Here is a 20,444-nt window from a genome sequence, read left to right as displayed (position 1 = left end):
AGAGTTGGGAAAGCCCTTTTGCTCTTGATAAATTGTAAGATAAATAGGCCCCCTTCCTTTGGGCCATGTGCACAATTCCAAAGATCACTGGACATATTTGTACTGTGATAAATAAGATAATCTGGAATATAAGTCACAGTACTCAGGAATTCCTCTCTCTTGTCATTCTTCTCTTTAAAATGATAAGTCTCAGTTCATTGTAGATTCCAAGTGATTCATTCTTTATCTCTTTTTTAAACATGCCTGTATTCTTTAGCCTTTCCCAGTTAAGGAACTGAATGGGTATCTTAGCGAAAGAGGTCCTGAGGAAGATTGCAAGCATTATACTATGCTTTGTTGAGTGGGTTCAGAATAGCTTATAATATATTATCATAAAAACAGAGAGTCATCAATAGCATAATTGCTGCATGAATAATCTTAGAATAAGTGAGACCTTTCAAGCTTTTTTATTGTAGGCAATCTTTATGCTCACCACATAAAACAAATGCCTTCTGGGAATTTTTTTTTTTTTTTTACAAGACACAGCTTTCTCTAGTTTATATTTCTTGGTTTTCTACATGGGATATCTAAAAGATAAAAGAAGCTGGCTCTTCTGGCTACAGGGATAATACTGTATGTAGCCACCGATGATTTATGCAGCACATTAATGAAAAAAAAAGTTGCACCTATAACGAAACATTGGCAAGTTGGTCCTCATTACCATCATAATATTTGGCACTGGAATTTAATAACTCCGCATGTAATGCCAGAGAGCATTTTAACATTAATTAAAACCCCCAGTGATATTGGATGAAAGGGATGTTGTTGAGGCAGTTTTACATACAAGAAACAGAGTTCTAGAGATTAAGGAAGTGACCTGGACAGATTTTTTGTAATTATTCATCAAGCCGCAATATGTCACTGGTGGAAATGGAAATAGGCGTAGCCTCCCACAACCACTGCGGGGCTCGACGGTGTCCTCATAATGGAATAGGAGCCTGGTAATTAGGGCTTCTGGTTTCTACAGATGTTCTCACTCACTCTTCTGCCCTGCATTCCCTCAGCACTAATGAATCCGGGATTAATTTGCAATAGATGATTAAAAAGTAAAAAGCTTTCCTCAGCTCCTTTAGGGCAGAAACCCGTTCTTTAATTTTCCCTGAATTTCTCTGTATTTCGCTGGCTTGGCTTCATGACCTGCATGAGTAAAACAAGAGCTCCTGGACAAAGTTAAATAGGCTTCCTTACTTCCAGAATCCTCAGAGCCTTTGCTATGCTGATGTACACTGAACAGGTCCAAGAAGGAAGTATTACTTGCAGATTTAGGTGACCAGCCAAACCTCTCTTTCTTAGGCATGGTAGGCAGAATAATGGCCTCCCAAAGATGTCCACGTCTTGGGCCCTGGAGCCTTGCGTGGCAAAGAAAATTAAGGTAGCAGATGAAATTAAGGTTGCTAATCAGCGGACCTCAAAATATCAAGCTTATTCTGGATGACGTAGGAGGGACCGAGGTAATCAAAAAGGTCCTTAAAAGTGGAGTTGGGAGGCAGAAAAGAGTCATTTTAAGGGTGGTGCAGCGTGAACCCTCACACACTGTTGGTGGGGATGTAAACTGGAATGATCACTGGAAAGCAGGTTCCTCAAAAAGCCAAAAACAGAAATACCATGTAATCCAAGAATTCCAGTATTGGGTATTTACCCACAGAAAAAACATTGGCGCGCCTGGGTGGCTCAGTAGGTTGAGCGTCCAACTCTTATTTCGGCTCAGGTCATGATTCCAGGGTCATGAGATCGAGCTCCATATCAGGCCCCACAGTGAGTGTGGAGCCTGCTTAAGATTATCTGTCTCTCGCCTTCTGCCCCTCTCCCCCACTTGTGCACATGCTTTCTATCTCTCAAATAAAAAAAATTAAATGAAAAAAATCAAGGTAAAAAACATTAAATCAAAATGGTATATGCACCCCTATGTTCATTGCAGTATTATTTACAGTAGCCAAAATATAGAAGCAACCTAAGTGTCCATCCATAGATGAATGAATAAAGAAGATGGATATATATATATAGAGAGAGAGAGAGAGAATACACACACACACACACACACACACACACACACACACTCACACTGGAATGTCACTCAACCATAAAAAAGGATGAGATCTTACTATGTGTGACAACATGGATGGACCTAGAGAGTATTATGCTAAGTGAAATAAATCAGAGAAAGACAGATACCTTATGATTTCACTTCTGTGTGGAATTTGAAAAACGAATAAACAAAATATGGAACCAGACCCATAAATACGGAGAACAAACTGATGGGGGCCAGAGGGTAGGGTTGGGGGGACGGTCAAAATGGGTGAAGGGGAGTGGAGAACACAGGCTTCCAGTTACGGGATGAGCAAGTCACGGGGATAAAAGGCACCAGCAGAGGGAATATAGTCACTGGTACTATAATAGCACCGTGCGGTGACAGGTGGCAGCTATGCCCGTGGTGAGCACAGCCCAACATACAAAGATGTGGAATCACTATGCTGTTCACCTGAAATTATTGTAACATCATGTGTCAACTAAAGTTAAAAAAATTTTTTTGAAGAGTGATGCCTCATGGGAAACACTACAGGCCATTGTTGGCTTTGAAGATGGAAGGAGGCAAAGAGTGTGGGTAGGCGGTAGAAGCTGGAAAAGGGAAGGAAACAGAGTCTCCCCTCGGGCCTCCAGGGGAACAGAGCTGTGCCAACACCTTGACGGTAGCCCAGAGACACCCACTTCAGACTTCTCACCACAACTAGAAGAGAAAAAAAATACGTGCTGCCTTAAGGCACCAAATGTGTGGTAATTTATCACAGTAACAGTAGGAAACGAATACAGGGGATGCCTGTTAACATCTTCTTAACACGTCTCAGAATGACAGTTCTTGGGCACAATTTTGAGAGGAAATGCTATTCTGTCTGGACCAGGGGCTCGCGTCGGACTGGCAATCAAGAAATATTCTAGATTGAATAATTCGTGTCTTTTTAAATTTTTTTTAACATTTATTTATTTTTGAGACAGAGAGAGACACAGGATGAACAGGGGAGGGGCAGAGAGAGAGGGAGACACAGAATCGGAAGCAGGCTCCAGGCTCTGAGCCATCAGCCCAGAGCCCGACGCGGGGCTCGAGCTCATGGACCGCGAGATCGTGACCTGAGCCGAAGTCGGACGCTCAACCGACTGAGCCACCCAGGTGCCCCTAATAAATAATCTCTATTATTAAATAATAAATCTCTGCACGCAGTGTGGGGCTCAAACTCACAACCCTGAGATCAAGAGTCACGTGCTCTACCGACTGAGCCAGTCAGGCGCCCCTAATTCATTTTTATTGTGTGAAAATGATTGGTAGTTGGTCAATGGGCCAGCCCGTCTGTTGGCCTATTTATCCCACTACCTGTGTGTTTTTCATTTTATGGTAATAATTCCCATCAACCATTTTGAATATTGAAGTGACAATGTGTTTCCTTTAAACGATGTTATAATAAACAGCGTGAAATAGATTAGTGCGTCTCAAAGTTTAATGGACATGCAAACGACCTGGGAGAATGCCCTTGAACTATAAATCTGATTCAGTAGGTCTGGGGTGAAGACTGGAAGTATGTTTTTTTTTTTAATGTTTCTTTATCTTTGAGAGAGAGCATGTGGGGGCGGGCAGAAAGAAAGGGGGACGGGAGATCTGAAGTGGGGTCTGTGCTAACAGGACAGAGCCCAGAGCGGGGCTTGAACTCACAAACTGGGAGATCATGACCTGAGCTGAAGTCGGAGGTCCAAGGGACTGAGCCACCCACGCGCCCCAGGAAGTATGTATTTCTAACAAGTGCCCAGGCCGATTGCACTGCTGGTGATCCGTGCACTGCACTTTAAATAGCAAAGAAAAAGACGAAGACCCGTGTCAGACCCTGCTGGATTCCCTGCTCTGGGATCTTTGTGTTCTCACAGGTAGAATCAGTGACAAAACCTCTTGGCCCCTGCTGTTCATGATCTTAAGCAGAAGATATTCAAGCAATTTTAGTGTAATACTTAGAAGACTCCATTAGAAGCTTCTGGTTCTTAATTTCAAAGTGAATATATTCTCATGAGAGACCATTGGTAAAACAGAGGGAGAAAGAATAATTTTAATCATCTTTGGCCCTAGCACCCAAAGATACACCCTATTAACATTTGAATCTTTTTTCTTTTCCTTTTTCTTTTTCTTTTCTTTTTAATTTTTTTTTAACACTTACTTATTTTTGAGAGAGACAGACACAGAGTGCGAGCCGGGAGGGTCAGAGAGAGAGGAAGACACAGAATCCGAAGCAGGCTCCAGGCTCTGAGCTGTCAGCACAAAACTCACGAAAGGTGAGATCATGACCTGAGCCGAAGCTGGACGTTTAACTGACTAAATCACCCAGGGGCCCCTGAATCGTTTTCTTTCAAGACTTATTTCTCTGTATAGTTTCCGTTTTACATATCTGAAATCATGTTTCATGTGTCAATTTTTTGTCTGAGGTTATATACATATATACATATGTAGCATGGCAGATTTAATTATTGGTCACAATTCTTCACTCCCCTCTAGTGGAACGATACATCCACACTGTTGCCATTCTGGTGAAAAATGTCCAATCCTTCACTCCCTTCTGATAGAGATAATGTATCTGTTCTTGCCAAGCTGAGAGGCAAAGAGTACTTACCTGCACCTTGACTTTGAGCTTGGCTAGGTGACCTTAAAATACAGGTTTTATTATTTATGTATGGCAGGGCCCACAGCTGAGGAAATAACAGTCATTGGAAAGAATGTTTGTTGTCCTCACAGTTGTCAAGAGAAGGAGGCATGCCACACCACTGGGTACACAGGGAAGCACCAGGCTCGGTCAGGAGGTAGAAGGCGTGAGGAGGAAATGTGGACCAGAGTTCTGTTGTGGTTTCTGTGGGAAGGAATGAGCAGGATTGGTGAGTTTGAATAATTTCAGTGGGCTCTGTGGTATGGGGGCTGTCCCTTAGCTGTCTGGTCCCTGGCCCTGGGGAGACTGAGGCAAGGGAATATTGGCCTAAGAGGATGATAATGGAGATGGTTGGGGTAAAGGCCTCTGGACTGGTTTGCCTAAGAAAGGTGCACCGAGGGCTCTTGTTTGCTATCTCTAGCGATTAACTAATTCTGGAGAAGCATTTGCTCCACGGTCAGCAAGACCCAAAGTATCAAAAACACAGAATACAAGCACACGGTTAGTAATATATCATGATGCAACCAGAGGCTTGGAATGTGCTGATGTGCTTGGGCTTGTTCGTTGTCGGTAAGGAGAAGAGCTCGTACAGCCACGGCTGCGGGATGACCACAAGCGGAGCGGACGTGAACCCCGCTCAAGGCCAAGAGCTCAGGCAGCTGGCGCCCAGCCCCAGCCAATCCCCATGAGAGAGGAGCTGATGTTTATTGCGACATGCCTCTGAGATTTTTCTGGCTGTTTGTTACTGGCATTATTGTGGCAATGGCCAAGTAAGACAGAGATTAGTACTAGACACGGGGTGCCGCCATAATAAATCCCAAACGGTGCGCCATCAGCTTTGGGACTGGGGAGAAGGCGAGAAGAAAATCGTTGTAGGGGCCTAGGAAAATGTTGATCCGTGTCATACTGTCATGAAACATTTTCTTTAACCACTACTTGCAGTAAACGAAAGAACAGAAAATGGATGCGATGAAGCTGGAATGATGAGGAAGTTTCAAGGCAGTGTTGACAGGATAAATGGCTCGTTGCTAATTTGAAAAGGTGGTGTAAGATACAAGACATGGGTGCAGGGGAAACATGGCTGGTTTGCTCATAGAATTGAGAGTGAACAAACATAGCCCAGAAGTCCTAGGATTTACAGGGGCGAAAAATGAAACTGTATAGAGAGAAACATTCTCTCAGCTTGAATGAAAAGTAATTGTGACTCTTTGAGATATGGAAATACCTCTGGATTCCTCCTCTTGAGACCCCACTTCCTTTAGGCAGGAAGCAGACTGAGAAGGCTGCCCAGCCACCAAATGGGGCATATTCTCCAATGCTGTCCTCAGATGTGGCCAGGGAGGGAATTTTGGCAAAGAAGGACCTCTCAAATTGTGGAAACAAGAGCCTGGGGAAAAGTCCAAGGGGTCTGGAGAGCTGTTCCCAGGGAGCGGTAATGGGGTCCAATCCAAGAACATTCCGTGCCCCCAAGATAGGGAAGCCAGCAACATTTGCCTACCAGGATTTCACAATTACTGTAAACTCATGACTGCTCTCGGCTTCTCACTCTCCCCTACTAGAACGGGGACGTTCGCTGTGGTCATCTCGTTCTGTACCACTTTGGTATGTTGCACGTGGGAGAAGACAGATAAGTTGTCCATTCGTTCAAAGGTCTACAGACCGAGAGCCATCACATCTGGAGTTGCCATAGATATAGCAATGAGCTCTTTCTAGCCTGATGCCATCATGGAACGAGATTTGGGGGTTGTGGGGCTGGGGGGTGAGTATAATATGTGGAAGGGATGTGAATAACAGTGATGGATGCCAGACTGTGGTACATTGAGAGATTGGTGCCGATTCTTCGTTGCCCTATAATAGAATTATGTATACACATTGTTGCCACATTCTCACAGCAGGCAAAGGGTACCTCCCCACCCCTGGACTTTAGGCTTGGCCCTGTGACTTGCTTTGGCGAATGAGAAGCTAGCTGCCTTGAAGCAAGCAGACGCCTAAAATGTACTGTGTATCTACTCTTGCCCTCTTGCTCTCTTTCACTGCAGGAGTCGGCCATGAGAAGAGCTTCCCCCTGGTAGCAGGTGCCCCTCGGCCTGGGCTCCAACACGAACACAGTGCCTCATACCTGAGCCTGAAACCAAAGCCAGTTTTTGAAGCCAAAAGCAGAGCCACACCCCAGCTTTCCTGCAGATGCGTGCCTGAGAAGTAAATGCTTATTGTTGCCTGCCACCCAGATTTAGGGCCCGTTTGTGTTACACAGCTTTATTGAGCGATAGCAGACTCAGGCATGTATCTTTCCATGCCATCATGTGTTCTTTAAGAACACTAGGGTAACTATATCAATTCCACTGAATAGTTTCACTTAAGTAAAACTGGATTAAGTAATCCAGGATTAAGTAATCCCTGAATTCTGAGACGTTTAGGTTTATCCTCAGAGTTTTATTTTGCAGTGGGAAGGAGGAAGAAGGGTTTCTAGTCTTTGCTTCTCTTAACAATCCTGTAGTAACATATTGGTATGTAAATATTGTCCATACTTTCATTTTTTTCTTATAGGGTTCAACTGGATAATAGTAGCTGCTTCCTAAGGTTGTTGTGGGGATTAAAAGACATAAGATGCACAGAGTGCCAGGCATATTATCTGTCATACAACTGACACTCAGCTAATGATTGTTTTTACTGTTTTTGGTTGTAGTCTTAGAAGCTGAAGAAAAATTCAAAGCTCTTGACATGAAATGTAAAGCGGTTTTCCAAAAGACTCACACCAGTTTAGGTGGCTGCTAACAGCGTGTGAGTTTCGGGGCACCATCAAAGAACTGCAACCTTTTAAACCTTTCACGATTTTAACAGGTAAAAAATAGTATCTTACAGGGGCGCCTGGGTGGCTCAGTCGGGCGTCCAGCTTCAGCTCAGGTCGTGATCTCGCGGTTCATGCGTTTGAGCCCACGTCAGGCTCTGTGCTGACCGCGTGGAGCCTGGAGCCTGCTTCGGATTCTGTATCTCCCTCTCTCTCTGCCCTTCCCTGCTCGCTCTTGGTCTCTCTGCCTCTGTCTCTCAAAAATAAACATTAAAAAAAAAAAAAGAAAAAAGAAGCAATATCTCACAGATATTCTAATTTTTATACCTTTTATTGAACAGGAGGTGGAAATCTTTAAATTTTTATTTGTTGTTGAGCGAGCGAGCAAGAGAGAGGGAGACAGCAAGTGCATACGGGTGGGCAAGTGGGGGAGAGGCAGAGAGAGCGAGACTCCCAAGCAGGCTCCACACCGGCAGTGCAGAGCCCGACCTGGGGCTGGAACTCACGAACTGTGAGATCATGACCTGAGCCGAAATCAAGAGTTGGACGCTCAACTGACTGAGCCGCCCAGGCGCCCTGAGGAGGTGAAGATTTTTTAAGTGAATTTCCTAAAGTGTAGATGCTGTTCTGTGAATTATCAGCTGACATATCCATTTCCATCCGTCGTTATTGAAGGTTGCTTGCCTGAAATTCTCTATGGTCACAACTCATGGCCCTCACCCTCATACTCGGTCCTCCTGGTGCATATCGTACAGCACATCACCTATGGTCTGTTGTCCATATGCTGTGCCAAGTCCAAATCCCTCACCTCTAAGTCTCCGCTCCGTTTTATCCCAATTTTACCCCACCTCCTCCTAATTCCATTCCCCCTCCTGTGGCCAGTCCCCCCATGTCTGGGGAGGATCTATTCCTGAGCGAAACAGCCAACTTGATTAAAGATTTTTACCCCTACCGTGTGTTTTCAACAGATCGTATTCTCTCTTATTTTTATGTTCCTATTCTATTTATTCTACTTCTGTCATTGCAACATGATTTTGCAAAGTTCTTTTTATATTTTGCCATTGAAAGGTCACAAACATACAAGGCTAGTAAACAATTACCTCTGTTTTCCGAACTCCCCTGCCTCTGCCCACACTGTCCAACACAACCCTGAATCTTCTCAAAACGCATTAGTGGAGACAAAGGTTATTGCTTGTAGCTACTTACACTCGATAGTTCCCCCGACACCAACCCCACTCAACCAAAATGTCACAGACATTTGCTCCTTATTCCTGAGATTTTTTAGTCAAGACAGCTAGGGTAGGTCTGTGCTAACTTATCTGGCTGCCGTAGGAGTCTCTTGAAAAGCCATTTACAAAGGATTCAAGAAAAAGAAGTCCTTGCTAATGTAAGACAGAATTCTTAATGTATTGAAAGAGATTATCATGTGTCACTTGGAAATTCAACCTCATTTTTTCGAAACATAGCTCTTCCCTAAGTGTTTGTGGTTGTGGGGCTTTTTCCCCATAGGGAAATATATGTAGCACATTTTTAATGCCCGACCAGCTTCCTCCACTGCTCTACCCTACCTGGCCTGCTGCCTTTCCTCCTCGCCTGACATCCCCACGGTGGTGCCTGGGGAATTCAAGCCAATTTGAATATGTAATCATGTGGAATAATAAGCTGAACTGTACTCTCTGGAGAGTCCTCTGGCTGCTCCCCAGTTCTCTGCAACTAGTTTCCTAAGTGCCTTTGAGAGATGCTGAGAACACCATGTCGCTGTTAACCTTCTCACACTTTAGTCATTTTCTGCTCACACTGGCTAGAAGCCCAGCTCCAGAGAATGTACAGGAAGTGGGCAAAGGAAGTTTCTCTCCTTCTGAGATGCACTGGGGCACACTTTCCACAGCCCGAGGGAGAGATTTGGGCAGGCTCTGAATCAACGTATTTTTAAAGCATTCGTTATTCCGACAATGGAGTTCCATGGAACCAGCATTTATTCCTTTCATGTAAGTCACACTGAGTGCTCCCGAAACATATCATAATACCAGGAAGTAAATAACCATTGCCTTGTTTTATGAATATGAGAAATTTCTGGTGAAGATGCCTAAATATTGTGATTAATTTCCAATTAGGCTGACATGTAGGTACTTACAACATCAAAGTATTTCTCTGAATTGAATCCGTTTCTAAAATGTAACCTAAAAGGCAGGACATTCGTCTTAAATAGCAATTTAAAAACAGATGTCTTGGTATTCCAGAATCCGATTTCAATACTAAGGTGATCAGTTTGGAGGGAAGAACCTCTGCGTGGATTTGCTAGTCGGACTAAAGTACAAAAGCACCTGCTATACCCCTTGAATATATGATAACAATGAACAATACCAGTAAATATCTGAATGGTACTCTGTATTCTTTCCTCTGCATAGTCGCATCTATGCAGTCACATTTAACCTTCAAAGCACATGTCCAGGAGACGGATATTATTAGCCTTAATTGTGGATGTTGTTGGAGCTGAGACTTTCTTTTATTGCTTGTAACGCTCTAAGAATAAGTCATCTTTCTTGAACTCGGACATACCCACTCAGGTCAGAACTCGTGCAGATCGAGCTTGAGCTATTTTTAAGTGGGACTCCAAAAGGCAGCTGCAAAGCAAGTGTCACAAGCACATGCCTTTTTGACTCAGCAGTTGAGTTCTACCTCACGCTTTTCTCCTTCTCCAAACTCGTGGAGCAGTGGCACGGAAGGCGTTGGGGACACGCTGTGCTGGGTGATGTGAGCCCCCAGAGGTGTATGGTAGGTGAAACCTTGCACGGGGCTCGGAACAAACCCCATCAATAAACATTCACTGATAACGGGGTCCTGTCACATTTCAGAGGCTGCCATGATGCATCACAGTCCTGACCCCAGAGCCAGAGAATGAGGGAGCCAGGGATCGAGACATCCTGTCGAGCCGCAGTCGGAGGAGAAAACCGGAATGAAAGAATAGTTGGGCCTCGCCAGGCAGAGGGGTTAGACACCTCCATGTCGAGGCCAGAGGTTTCCAGAGAGGAGGCGGAGTTCCACACGGAGGCATCAGATAGAAGTTTTCAGTTTGGGTCACTATTATTTCTTAAGAACCTTGCCAGGCACTCTCAGATCTCGAGCCCTTGTCCCTCGGCATCTGACCCCTGCTGCTGTCTGCCTCCACCCCTGCCCGTGGCTTCTGTGTCCTTTCTGGCCACACAGACCAAAGGGCCTCGCCTAACATCAGCAGAATCATACAATCTTAGAATGGGAAGGACACTTCCATGCAAATACCTAAGACCCTATCTAGCTTTTTGGTTTTTGTTTTTTAATTTTGCTGCTGCGGGAGTAGAGAATTTAATGTGGGTGCAGTGATATCCTCACTCTGACACACTTCTGGCATTTCCTCTTTTCCGAGCATATGGGTGACCCTGAGCTCATCACCTCAGAGAAGAGATCCAGCTGGTCAGAAAGTAGAAACGGCCCAAGAGCGCTTTTTGTCTCCGCGTCTTGAAGGGGGGAGCTTAGAGTTTTGGACCTGGCGTGTAGACGAATCGTGTGGGAGAAACCGGGGTCAGAGAGGATGGTGGGTCCAGGAGCCAAGTTTCCCTTCTTTCTAGGCAGTGCCCCCCGGGAGGTAGCAAGACCCCCAGAGAGCAAACGGCTTCTCCCAGACTCGGCCCAGGGGTCCATCACCTCTTAAAGTTTCCCCGCCCTTAAGCGATGAAGCAGAGCATCTGCGCGAGGCCCGCATCCTGAAGGGCCACAAGGGCAACTGCATGCAGTCTCAGGGTGACGCGGCTCCAGCAGGTGACTCAGGCTCCGAAGCGCCCCCTCTTGGTGACCGGCCAAAGCACATGTAAATCCCTCTCGGGCCTTTGCCTCAACCCCACGGAAAGAGGGAGAAACCCAAAATTACCTGAGACTGTTATTCTTTTTTTTTTTAAGTTTATTTATTTATATCGAGAGAGAGAGAGAGAAAACCCGTGGGGGAGGAGCCGAGAGAGGAGGGGAGAGAGTATCCGAGGCAGGCTCCGCGCTGACAGCCCAGGGCCCGATATGGGACTCAAACTCACAAACTGTGAGATCATGATCCCGGCCGAAGTCGGGCGCTCAACTGAGCCACCCAGGCACCCCCTGAGATGGTTCTTCTTAGCCTGACAGTGGGAGGATTGAACATAGAGTTGAGTTGCAAGAAATGTTATTTTTCTGGATTCACTGAGTCTGTGAACTAAGACACCTGTGTCTCCTGTTCACGTAAAACACCGACAACCACATATAATAAAAGGTTGAAATGTTACATGTCTTATTGACAATATTGTATCAGTGAACCCACCGTCTGCTACAGAATCTGAAAGGTGTTTTTTCACGCGTACCACTGCCAGTTGAGCTTTATGTGGTTCATACGTCCAGGTGGAAGAATGTTGGGTCAGTTTCCTGCTCTTTCAAAATCCGTTCTTAAAAAAAAAAAAAAGAGGGGCACCTGGGTGGCTCAGTCGGTTGAACGTCCGACTCCAGCTCAGGTCATGGTCTCGGGTTTTGTGGGTTCAAGCCCCATGTCGGGCTCTGTGCTGACAGCTCGGAGCCTGGGGCCTGCTTCGGATTCTGTGCCTCCCTCTCTCTCTGCCCCTCCCCCACTCACGCTCTGTCTCTCAAAAATAAATAAATGTTAAAAAGAAAAGAAAAGAAAATGTTATTAAAGGTCTGCTGTCACTTCAGGGGAAAGAGAGGAGAGGGTGGAGTAAGGTCTCCATTCCGTAGGAAGTGGTCCTACGGTCTCTGTGCCACCCAGCCCTTGGCCAGTCCCTTGGAGACGTGTAAGTGCACGGGCATCCCGGTTACAGGGTTCGCTCTGCAAGATTTGACCTGATGTTCCAACTGTGCCACTTTTGAGTCTCAGTTGTGTCAGCCAAGCTTTTGGCTGCCCACTTCCTATCAGAGTATCACTTCGTCTGAAACGTCATCACCATGTGAATCTGCTTCTTCAATAGCTTCTTTCCTCTCCTCATTATTCTCCCACATCACCATCTCTGCACACTCTCCTCCCTAGACCATTCAGCCCATCTCCGCCTCTCCCTCCTCCACCCCAAGGTGAACGTGTCATCCTCCTACAGCTGAGGACCCCTGGACAGTCAGTGCTGGTCAGCATCACACCCAGAGCCTGTGTTTCAGCCCTCCCCGACCCTGAGCCCTCCTGAGACACAGGAGCTTCTTTCCCCCCTCGGCCAAGGTGCCACCACCCCCTTCTGGTTCTTCCCCAGCTTCCCTGACCTTTGTCTCTCAGCGCTCTCCATGAGCCCCTTTCCTCTTCCTTTAAATATTAGTGCTGCTTTTCTTGTAGCCTCGGCTGTCATCTCACACCCCTCCAAGATTCCCAGCCACAGTGAAAACTTGGCTTAACAAGCCAAGTTAACAACCACATGAGCTAATGATTCCCAGATCCACACGAAGGGGGTCAACTGAGAGATACAGATTCCACGGGCTGACTACGTGTGCAGGAAGTTGAATTGATATGGCTTTGGGGTTCTCGTCAAACTACACTGAACCACAAGGCCCAGGGACCCAAGAAATATGCACAGAAAGGGGGCAGATAGACCTGTCCTTTCACTCTTGATGTTCCTCAGTGGGACAGTGGAAACAGTACTTAGGAGATGAAATTCTGCTCAAGGCATCCTGATGACGGCTAGCTATTTAATGAGAGATGGTGGAACCTGGGGCACCTGGGTGGCTCAGCTGGTTGAGTGTCTGACTTCAGCTCAAGTCATGATCTCACAGTTCATGGGTTCGAGCACCGCATCGGGCTCTGTGCTGACAGCTCAGAGCCGGGAGCCTGCTTCGGATTCTGTGTCTCCCTCTCTCTCTCTCTGCCCCTCCCCTGCTCTCGCTCTGTCTCTCTCTCTCTCTCAAAAATAAATAAGCATTAAAAAAGTTTTTTTTTTTAATGTTGGAGGATGATCCAGACAAAGACTAGGACTTCCCATTTTCATAGGAGAAGTGAGGATTTCATACCTTCTTTCTTTGTGGATTGCCTTTTCCTATAAATCTAAGTGGACCTGCCCCTGGCTTAGTGGAGTGAGGAGTGAAGGAGCTGACTGCTGTGGCCCCCAGTTACTCCAAGGTAAAAAAAAAAATTGTGAGCAAGCGTTCCACTACTACTGCATTCTCCAGAATTATTAAAATAAAGTGCCCTGGAATTTAGAATTGATGTTGAGAAAGCATTATCTCTGTATCAGATATAGAAACTGTATAATGAAACAATCTGTAGGCAAACTGTATCACCTCTCTGGATACCATTCCCTAAACAGAGCTTTCTTAGTTAATACGTAGCACATTACAGTCAGTAACCAGAGGAGTATATGGATTTGACTATTGCTATTAAATTCCATATAAGTGATAAAATGCAAAGTTGAGTGAATGTTACTTCATGTTATTTATTGTTCTGCAAAACAGAGGTCAGTTGGTGTGGCATTGGACTGCCCTGTAAAGCAGAACCAGAGATTTCTTTCTTGCAAGATCAGGGAGAGGGAAATTAAGTGAAGAAATATGATTTAAATCTGAGAGCGACAGGTCAAATATTTCTCAAGCATCTCTACCTAGACTAAAATATTTAATCCTCTCAAAGCCATCTGAGGCATAGGTATTGTTAGGACTGTTCTTAGATGAAGAAACTAAGGCTTAGGAATTTAAGTAGCTAACTGAATATTATACAGACAGTGACTGGCAGAAGCAAGGTTCAAACACAGGTGTATTTTTTTAAGTAATTTATATTTTATTTATTTATTTATTTATTTATTTAAACTTTTTAAAAAATGTTTATATATTTTTGACAGAGAAAGACAGAGCATGAGTGGGGGAGGGGCAGAGAGAGAGGGGGACACAGAATCTGAAACATGCTCCAGGCTCTGAGCTGTCAGCACAGAGCCTGACACAGGGCTCAAACTCATGGACAGCGAGATCATGACCTGAGCCGAGGTCGGATGCTCAACTGACTGAGCACCCAGGAGCCCCTATTTTATTTTTTTTTTAAGTTTATTTGTTTATTTTGAGAGAGAGAGAGTGCACACAGGAGGGGCAGAGAGAGAGGGAGACAGAATCCCAAGCAGTCTCCACACTGTCGGCACAGAGCCCGGTGTGGAGTTCAAAGCCACAAACCATGAGATCATGACCTGAGCCGAAACCAAGAGTCAGACGCTTAACCGACCGAGCAGCTCAGGCGTCCCAACACAGGTACATCTTATGTGGGTATCTGTTCCCAAATTCTGTGCTCCTTCCTAGAGCATCTCATTTACCGTCTGTTCCATTTTACAGGTGACAGAACCAATAATTAGTTTCTTCTCTCTCTGGACAGATGAGAGAAACTACAGCTCAGAGTAGTTAATGTGTCTTCCCAAATTTACATGATTATTTTATGCCACAGAATTCAAACCCACTTTTTCACAATGGATTTGCCGCCAGAACTCAGATATCATGGAAATTACCCCTCAATCTAAGCTAAAATGGGGAAGGAAAAGGTTCCTATTAATATCATTGTCACTGGACATGTGGGTTGGGGTGGGTCCACCATCACCTGATCTACAAATGTAGGGGGATCGTGACAGATGATCCACAGAAAAACTTGAGAAGGAGCCTCCTGAGGTGGGAAAGGGCACCCTCAAGTATGCCAACATCTGGATAAAAGAAAGCCGGATGTGAACAGGGCACCACCATTGATATATCCCTGTAAAATTCCAGACCAGCAAGTAGTATGTGACCGTCACTGATGCCCCGGGACACAGACTTTAATCAGAAACACGGTTACAGGCACATCTCCCACTGACTGCACTTCCTGACTGTTGCTGCTGGCGTTGCCGAACTTGAGGCTGGCGTCTCCAAGAATGGGCCGACCCGTGAGCATGCCCTCTGGCTCACGAGACTCAGTGTGAAACAACGAATTGTTGCTGGTAACAAAGTGGATTCCACTGCACCACCCTGTAGCCAGGAGAGGTAGGAGGAAGTCATTAAGCAAGCCAGCACCTGCATTAAGAAAACTGGCCACCAGCCCAACGCAGAGGCATTTGTGTCGATTTCTGTTTGGAATGGCAACAGCCTGCTGGGGCCCAGCGCAAACACGCTTTGGTTCAGCGATGGAGAGTCACCCTAAAGACGGCAATGCCAGCGAAGCCACCCTCCTCGGAGTTGTAGATTGCATCATGCCACCAACTTGTCCACCTGGCGAGCCTTTGCATCTGCCCCTCCAGGACGTCTGCGAAATTCATGGTATTGGCACCGTCCCTGTAGAGACCCGTGTTCTCGAACTCAGCCTAATGGCCCTCTCTGTCCTAGTCAACATGACAACTAAAGTAAATTCTGTTTAAACGCTCTTTGAACGAAGATCTTCCTGGGGACAAAGCGGGCTTTCACGTCAAGCATACGTCTCTCAGAGACGTCGGTTGTGCTGCAGCTGATGACAGTGAAAATGAGCCACCGGTGGAAGCAGCTGGCTTCACAGCTCAGGTGATTATCCTGAACCTTCCAGGCCAAATCAGTACCGGCTACGCCCCTAGCCTGATTTTCACAGAAGCTCATGTTGCTCGCAGGCTCATGGAGCTGAAAGAGAAGATTCATTGTCATTCTGGGGAGAAGCTGGAAGATGGCCCCAAGTTCTTGAAATCTGGTGGTGCTGCCGTCATTGATATGGTTCCTGGGCAGCCCACGTGTGTTGAGAGCTCCTCTGACTGTCCTCTGGGTCGTTTTGCTGTTCGTAATGTGACACAGATGGTGGCTATGGGTGTCGGCAAAGCAGTGGACTGGAAGGCGGCTGGAGCTGGAGAGGTCACCGGGTCTGAAAGTTCAGAAGGCTAAATGGATACTAGCCCTGATACCTGCCACCCCAGTCATAATCGGCGGTGGAAGAATGTCTCAGAACTGGTCGCTTAAGTTTAATAATAAAGAAGTGATTAATGATAGTGCATCATAAAACCTTGAGAAGGTAAGGGAAACGTTTTGTAGACCATTTGGGGTGTGTGTGTGTGTGTGTGTGTGTGTGTGTGTGTGGCAGTTTTAACTTATTAGCTTTTAAAAATCCGTACTTTTTAATGGAAACAACTTCACCAAAAATCTGCCGCAGAATTCTGAGACCCATTAAAGCCAAGTTTAATGAGTAAACGATCTTCTTTTGGTCAACACTATAAATCCCCACAGTACTACTTAAGTAAAAGACATAGGTAAGAGTTGCCCACAGTCTATTTCTGCTGTTCATCTGCTGAAATTTCAAAATTTGATAATTCTGGATTAACATTTTCTTTCGGGTAGGAATTTGTGGGTTTTTAATACATTGTTTGAAAGGAAGAATCATCTGGGTTTTCTTAAACCTCTTTTTTCTTAAGGTTTATTTATTTTTGCAAGAGACTGCATGAGTGGGGTGGGGGACAGAGAGAGGTGGGATTGGAACTCAACAAACCGGGAGATCATGACCTGAGTTAAAGTCAGATGCTCAACGGATCGAGTCAGTCAGGTGCTCCGAATCATCTGTTTTTTAAGGACATGGTGAAAAGGTATGGGTGAGGGTCTGTTGGTGACAAGCCTTCATAGGTTAGGGCAGATAAGCAAAGATTATCATTGTTTATCAATAAGCTTGTTATAAGAATGCCCAATGCTGCGACACTAAAGTCCACGTGTTGCATATAAAATTGTAGCTACGTCAATATCGAGTGAATCTGTTGGTATCATCTCAAATGTTAGTTTCCCACTTATTGGGATGTGCGTTCTCACATTAACAAATTTGGAAATAGTCCAAAGAACTCCAAGTGTGAAAGTTAAATAGTATTGAAGACTGTCCTGCTAGAGTTTGTTGTATCTAGATTTGGAGCAGGGTGGGTGGAGGGGGAAGGTACTGGAAGCTGGGGGAAAAAAGAGAGAGAGAGAGAATTCAAGCCCAGAACTACTTTTTTTTTTTTAATTTTTTTTTTTTAACGTTTATTTATTTTTGAGACAGAGAGAGACAGAGCATGAACAGGAGGGGCAGAGAGAGAGGGAGGCACAGAATCTGAAGCAGGCTCCAGGCTCTGAGCTGTCAGCACAGAGCCCGACGCGGGGCTAGAACTCACGGACCGCGAGATCATGACCTGAGCCGAAGTCAGCCGCTTAACCGACTGAGCCACCCAGGCGCCCCAAAGCCCAGAACTTCTAATTCCCTCTCTAGGACTCTATCATGCACGTGACTGTAACTTCTCCTAAGTCTAGTGATGATCTTTTTTTTTTTAATGTTTATTTATTTTTGAGAGAGAGAGAGAGACCGAGCACGAGCAGGGGAGGGGCAGAGAAAGAGGGGGAGACACAGAATCCTAAGCAGGCTCCCGGCTCTGAGCTGTCACCACAGAGCCCAACGTAGGGCTCAAACTCACAAACCACGAGATCATGACCTGGGCTAAGTTGGACACTTAACTGACTGAGCCACCCAGGCGCCCTTGGCGTTGATCATTTTTAATGTCTTCTGTAACCTTTGTCGAGCATTTACTCCTTAATCTAGATGACATCCTGGGTCATCCCATCTCTTAAAATCTAGATGAGACTACTTATGGTCTCCAACACACCTCGCATCGAAAGCCCAGTGCCATTTCTGTGTATTCCTAGGGTCTTGTGTTCTCAGGACCACCCCTTGATTCCTCTGACTTTTTGTTCTCCCCTTGGCATCTCGCAACATTTTCTTTCTCGCCACTTGAGTTCTTGAACCACCTTCCTTACTTTTACACATAAACAACAGATTTTGTGTAGCAGATTTTATAGACAGTTTAGAGAAATTAAGAAAGAGATGGTTTTGCATTGCTGACCTCCAAGCAGTTAGAACTGAATGAATAATGGTCACCCTGTTCTATAAAGGCTTCTGGCTGATTTCCCGTGATGCTCAGCCTTTCTCTCTCCTTTCTGTCGCCTCCCACCACCACCACCACCACCAACTATTTTTTAAATGCAAACTGATTCTACCCTCTCTTTGTTCTGCCCAGACTTCTGAATCCTACTGTAGACTTGTTTTTTTTTCCATAGCCAAATGCTTTCAAGGTGTTTTCTTTATTGAAGACCATTTATTCCCAAAGGGAATTCTATTCTCAACTATTAAGAAAACAATAGGATTTTTTTTTAGCCGCCCACCAATGACACCACGGGTTCTGAGGAGTACAAGGAAGAAAATTTGCTTTCAAAGAGGAGCCAATATAATAGGAAATAAGTGCACATAACTCACATTTCTCTTGGGCCTTGCCACCTTGTGAAAACAGAGACCACATACACGATGTGTAGCAGTTGAGTCTCTGCAGTATGTTCACGTCCCCTCCCCCCAGCACCCCACCAGGAACCTCCTGTCCTGACAGATATGAAGAAGGCCAATACAACAGAGATTTGGCCAGTACAACTAAGAAAATCTAACTTACCACGTGAGGGGGAAAGATAATACCTGGAGGTCGAAGAAGAGGCAACTACTGGAATGACCACAGGCAGAATGTGGCCCACCTGAGGTTGAAGTCGGGGAGTTACATTCTGAACTTGAGTCATCAGGGTTCAATGGTAACAGCTTCTAACTGTCTGTTTAAGCTATTTTAGTTTTACACCCCTCCCGCCCCCAACAATGTAGCATTATCTGGGCTTTCCACTTCTGACCAAGTGGGAAATATTAACAGTCAGAATTCACTTGACAGTGGAAATCCATGTAACCTCATGTGAGTAGGTGTCTGCCACAAACGATGAGAAAAACTAGCAAACTCAGTGAAAAGACAGTTTTGCACCCATTTGAAATAATGCTGCTGCCCCAGGTCTTCCGTTCTTTATCCACGGCCTCAAAATCCGAAGAGCTCTGAAGTCAAGAAGGTTCTATCCATCAGGTGTCTAGCAATGTCCTTTAGAGGCGAAACCCGACCTGTGCATGTGTGAGGCTGCTTGGAATCTTTATGCAGCTTGCTTCATGGGAGTGGTTATGTGTTTCCTGCACAAACATGAAAATGCTTGATTACTCGGTGCTCCTGCAGCCTCACTGAGGGAGGGCACATGAAATATAGAGCGTGGAACATACCTTTCCAAAGTCTGAGACATTCTGAATTCCAAAACACATCTGGCCCCAAGGGCTTCAGATAAAGGCTTGCGTATCTATCTTGGCATCTGCCAGAGGAAACGGGGAGCCAACTGAGAAGAAGTGACGGCCAATGGGGGCGGCTAGTATGGTCCCAGGGGTCCTATTTTCACGTGTCCTGCCTGGAACATGTGGTCCGTCAAAAGGAGAGAAGACTAGATACAGGACTGTGTTGTCGACATGTGGAGTCGGGTAGAAGTTGTGACCAGTGAGAATGTCTGGAAAACCCTGCCGAGTCCTTCAGCCAAAGCCAGACTGCCTACCGGGGCCGACGGTCCGGCTACTTCCCACCACCTGCACTGCAGGCAGATGAGGGCAGCACAATGTTCTCGTGAAAGTTTCCAAGCCCCTCCTATAATTTTAAGGTACAGGATCATCTGAATTATTGTTTTCATTGTTCCTTTGATTTTCAGAAAGGAGATTATTTTTAAAGGAAAACAAAAAGACAGGTGGTGAATAAAGACTTACTAATGCGATTGTCCCACACAAGTACTAACCGGGCCCGACCCTGCTTAGCTTCCGACATCAGACGAGATCGGGCGCGTTCAGGGTGGTAGGGCCATAGACACTAAAGCAAGTCTCAAACCTGACGGCAGCACGTCAGAATCACTTGGAAAAGATGTTTAAACTACAGATCTGTAAACCCAACCCAGCCCCATGGAATAAAGGGCTCCCGCAGGCGTCCCAAGGCACCTGGAGTTTTCAGAGTGCCCCAAGTGATTCTGGTGTGCAGACAAGAATGAGAATGACCGTCTTAGAAAAAAAAAATGTTTTTTTAATTTTTAAAGAGGGAGAAAGAAAAAGACCTTTTTCCTATTTCTGTATAAGGAATGAAAGTCCCTAAGATCTAGAACAGCCCAAA

At 45.5% G+C, this 20,444-nt stretch overlaps 1 long non-coding RNA gene and 1 pseudogene across 1 annotated transcript in view; both read left to right on the top strand.

Annotated features, from left to right (window-relative positions):
- Positions 1-12,135, top strand: part of LOC128311959 (uncharacterized) — a 166,360-nt gene extending 154,225 nt beyond the window's left edge. Inside the window, exon 7 of the long non-coding RNA XR_008290716.1 lies at positions 10,356-12,135. This is a non-coding gene — a long non-coding RNA (uncharacterized LOC128311959). The remainder of the gene's footprint in view (positions 1-10,355) is intronic.
- Positions 12,136-15,304: 3,169 nt separating this feature from the next.
- The window catches only part of LOC106984478 (elongation factor 1-alpha 1-like), a 49,095-nt pseudogene continuing 43,955 nt past the window's right edge, over positions 15,305-20,444 (top strand).

Source organism: Acinonyx jubatus, chromosome D1 (genome assembly GCF_027475565.1).
Source record: "Acinonyx jubatus isolate Ajub_Pintada_27869175 chromosome D1, VMU_Ajub_asm_v1.0, whole genome shotgun sequence".
Taxonomy (NCBI): Eukaryota; Metazoa; Chordata; class Mammalia; order Carnivora; family Felidae; genus Acinonyx; species Acinonyx jubatus.
The sequence above is the reverse complement of the archived record's forward strand: the minus strand, read 5'-3'. Positions and strand labels throughout refer to the sequence as shown.